The following is a 4,943-nucleotide window of genomic DNA, read 5'->3' as shown; positions in this document are numbered from 1 at the left end:
ATTCAGTGATTTACAATCTTCAACACCTAACTTGGGAAGGTTACATTTAACTAGAAAAGTATTAATAATCTCAGGCTCTGAAGTGGATTTAGAAGTAAACAAGTCTTTGTAAAATTCGAGGAACCTGTTATTAATATCTCTAGGTTTTATGAGTATCGTGTTATCACAGGCTTTGACCTTATGTATTGTCCTATCATTCTCCCTTTTTCGGAGCTGACGAGCTAACAATTTAGGCGGTTTATCCCCAAATTCAAAGAACCTTTGTCTGGTATACAAGAATGCTTTACTAATCTTCACAGACATAATTTGATTGTATTCATATTTCAATATTGTTATTTTTCTGTGCAGATTTGTAGATAGGGATCGAGCATTTTCCTGATCCAGTGCTTTGATCTGTTCTTCCAGGTCTTTTAATTTGGACATATTTTCTTTTCTCCTTGATGCTTCAAATGAGATTATGCTACCTCTAATATAGGCTTTAAATGCCTCCCAGAGAGTGGAGGGAGATGTCTCTGGAATATCATTCATCTCAAAATACAATGAGATTTGATCTTTTAGGTAATCACAAAATCTTTTATCAGTAAGCAGGTGAGGATTTAGTCTCCAAGAGGTATGCGGTTTATCTATGTGGTCTAAACATACTGAAAAGGAAAGTGGGCTATGATCTGAAATCACAATACTATGATATGAATAAATGAGTAATGCTTACACTGAGAAAGAGAGATTCTTGACGGATAATAACAATACAATAACGTTATCTATATCATAAAGGATACAGTGTAGCAACCCACGACTTCCACACCATGTACATTCTTACCGTCAGACACCAGTTGTGTGTAGTTAGACAGCTCTGTTTGTTTTGTTAAGGGTTTTTTCTTTTCTTTTTTTTGTTTTTGGCAGGTAACAGTTGTTGCGGTAAAAAAAAAACTATTCCTGAGATCCATGATTATTCAGTCCTCTGCAGCTGTAGATGAGCCCGAACCAGAGTCGCTCCGCGTACTCCTCACCTTTTTTAGGGTCTGTGAAGGATGCCTGTGTACCATTGTGTGTGACCAGGAGTCTTGCTGGGTAAAGTAGGCCATACCTGACGCCGGGCTTGTCGCGCAATAGCTCCCTGGCACGGTTGAATAGAGCCCGTCGCTTAGCCACAGTCGGAGGATAGTCGGGGAATATTTGAATCCTCTTGCCTCTGAAGTAAAGTTGCTTCGCCGCGCTGGCTTTCCGTAGAATGTCCTCAAGCACATGATAATAGTGTAGCCTCAGGAGGAAGGGTCTGGGGGGCTCTCGAGGGTCGGGGCTTCTCCGGAGGGTCCGATGCACTCGGTCAATAAGTAGCTTCTTATCCAAAGATAGCACATCTTTTAGCAGGTCAGCTACGAAGTCGCGCGGCCTGGGTTCTTCTATCCCCTCGGGAACTCCGATGATTCTAATGTTGTGCCTCCTGGATCTGCCCTCTAAATCTTCACATTTTTCAGTCAGTTTCCCCACTTCGGAATTCAGTCGCGTTACCTGGTGTTGGAGAGCAGTAACATCGTCGGAGTGGAGTGAGGCTGACTTCTCCAGCTCTGTAATAGTCTTCTGGTGCGAGGCCGTGGCTTCTTCAAGTGTTGAAATGGATATTTGAATTTCCTTTTTAGTAGTAGCCAGCTCCTCTCTCAGCTCAATGCAAACCGTCTGTAAACGTGCATCTATGGAGGCACATATATCGTTCTTGATCTGAGTGACTTCATTTCGCAGGTTAGCGATAGACAGACAGACAGACAGACAGACGACTTTATTGATCCCTTTGGGAGGTTCCCTTGGGGAAATTAACAGCTCCAACATCAGCACACAGCACTGTAAAGATTAGAGTCACACTTTTCAGGAGACTGGAAAGAGAAACACCCCAGTTACCAAACACCATAAAATATAGAATAGAATAAAATAAGCTAAAAATAAAGTTAAAATAAAAATAAAAATCTAAGAGAATATAAAAAATATAAAAATACAAACATAAATGACCCATGCTATATATATATGTATGTATACATACATACACACAACACACATATATATACATATACATACACATATATACATATACATATATACATACATACACATATACATATATACACACACATATATATATACATACATACATACATATACATACACATATATACATATATATGCATATACATACACACACAGGTACACACACACCTACAGTTACCCCGTATTTGCCCAGGGTTTTATTGCACTGTCTATAAGGTTTTATTGCACATGTTATTATGTTGTTATTGTTGTGGTTATTGCACATTTCACTGAGTTGTGATTAATAATAATAATACATTTTATTTGGAGGCGCCTCTCTGGGCACTCGAGGACACCGTACAATACATAAATAAAAACACTAAGCGAGAAAAAAAATTTAATAAAAATATATATATATAAAAGTAAAATAAGAAACGACGATGTAGATAGTTAAGTGGGGTAGGCAGTTCGGAATAAGTGAGTTTTTAGTCTTGTTTTGAAGAGTGTGAGAGAGTCCAAGTTCCTGAGGTCCGGTGGGAGTGCGTTCCAGAGTTGGGGGGCAGAGCGGCTGAAAGCCCTGCTCCCCATGGTGACGAGGCGGGCGGGAGGGACAGAGAGGTGGACAGAGGAGGCAGATCTGAGGGAACGGGAAGGGGTGGCTATGTGGAGGAGTTCGGACAGATAAGGAGGGGAAAGGTTGTGGATGGCCTTGAACGTAAACAGGAGGATTTTGAAGTCGATGCTGAGTTTGACCGGGAGCCAGTGGAGTTGCTGCAGAACAGGGGTGATGTGGTGGATGGAGGGGGTTCTGGTGATGATCCGAGCTGCAGAGTTCTGAACCAGTTGGAGTTTATGGAGGTATTTGTGAGGTAGACCAAAGAGAAGGGAGTTGCAGTAGTCGATGCGGGAGGTGACAAGGCTGTGTACAAGAATGGCAGTGGAGTGGGGAGAAAGGGAGGGGCGGAGGCGATTTATATTGCGTAGGTGGAAGTATGCAGACCGGGTGATGTTATTGATATGGGATTGGAATGATAATGTGCTGTCGAGGATGACACCCAGACTCTTAACCTGGGGGGAGGGGGAGACAGAGGAGTGGTCAATAGTGAGGGAAAAACTGTCCGTTTTTGAGAGGGTTGATTTGGTACCAATTAAAAGGAATTCGGTTTTATCACTGTTGAGTTTCAGGAAGTTGGAGGAGAACCAAGATTTGAGCTCGGTGAAGCAGTCAGTGAGGGAGGAAGGTGGGAGAGTGGAATTTGGTTTGCTGGAGAGGTAGAGCTGGGTGTCATCCGCATAGCAATGGAAATGAATGTTATATTTACGGAAGATATTGCCAAGAGGAAGGAGGTAGATAATGAAGAGAAGGGGCCCCAGGACAGAGCCCTGGGGCACACCAGTGGTGACGGGGGACGGGTGGGAACTGAAGGGTTGGAGTTGGATGAACTGAGTGCGGCCAGAGAGGTAGGATTTAAACCAGTCAAGGGGTGTGTGTGAAATACCAATGGAGATTAATCTGTTGAGGAGGATAGTGTGAGAGATGGTGTCGAAGGCCGCACTCAGAAGTTCTCCGATGACTCAGCCATTGTTGGCTGCGTGTCTGAGGGGGACGAACTGGAGTACAGGTCGGTCATCAAAAACTTCGTGGACTGGTGTGAGAGCAACTTCTTGTGCTTGAACACCGGAAAGACGAGGGAGATGGTGATCGACTTCCGGAGAAGGACCCCACCACACCCACCGGTGAGCATCCAGGGCTCGGACATCGAGCTGGTGGATAATTTTAAGTACCTGGGTGTTCACCTCAATAACAAACTAAACTGGACCACTCACATTGACGCCCTCTACAAAAAGGGTCAAAGTCGCCTCCACCTCCTGAGGAGACTGAGGTCCTTCGGAGTGTGCAGACCTCTACTCCGCACTTTCTTTGACTCTGTGGTGGCCTCTGCCATCCACTATGCTGTGGTTTGTTGGGGAGCGGGCAGCACGGACCGGGACAGGAAGAAACTGAACAGGCTGGTCAGGAGGGCCGGCTCTGTCCTGGGCTGCTCGCTGGAATCGGTGGAGGAGGTGGGACAGAGGAGGACGTTATCCAGACTGTCCTCCATCATGGAGAACACACTCCACCCACTGCACCTGACTGTGGAGGGGCTTGGCAGCTCCTTCAGCGGCAGGCTCCGGCACCCTCAGTGTAGGACAGAGCGCTACCGAAAGTCCTTCATCCCCACTGCTGTTCGGATATTTAACTCCTCTTAAATGTCCACTCACTTTCCCTGATAATACTCTATATTAGAGTGTAATTTCAATTTTATCTTTTTACTTTTTATCTTTTGGTAATTTTGTCCTACTATTGTATTGTATTGTATTTTTATTTTATCTTATTTTTATTTTTATTCTTATTTTTTTTCTTTTATTCGATTCTCACCTTAACTGAGCTGTTGTGAATGTGTGTTTCCCCCCTGGGGGAGGAATAAAGTCATTCAATTTAATTCAATTCAGATCGAGGAGGATGAGGATAGTGAGTAAACCAGAGTCGGCTGCCAGGAGGAGGTCGTTTGTGATTTTGATTAGTGCAGATTCAGTGCTATGGAGGGGGCGGAAACCAGATTGGAATTGTTCGTACAGGTTGTTAAGGGTTAGGTGGGAATGAATTTGGGAAGCAACAGTTTTTTCGAGGATTTTGGAGAGGAAAGGTAGATTGGAGATGGGACGAAGATTATTGTAATTATTAGGATCAGCACCAGGTTTTTTCAATATTGGAGTGATGGCAGCAGTTTTGAAGAGTGTAGGAACAGTTCCAGTGGAGAGTGAGGAGTGGATGATGGCAGAGATGAGGGGGAGGAGAGAGGATAGGCAGGCTTTTACCAGAACTGTGGGGAGAGGATCTAGCTGACAGGTGGAGGGCTTGGACTGTAGGATGAGGTCTGAGATAT

Source organism: Solea senegalensis, linkage group LG19, assembly GCF_019176455.1.
Source record: "Solea senegalensis isolate Sse05_10M linkage group LG19, IFAPA_SoseM_1, whole genome shotgun sequence".
NCBI lineage: Eukaryota > Metazoa > Chordata > Actinopteri > Pleuronectiformes > Soleidae > Solea > Solea senegalensis.
The sequence above is the reverse complement of the archived record's forward strand: the minus strand, read 5'-3'. Positions refer to the sequence as shown.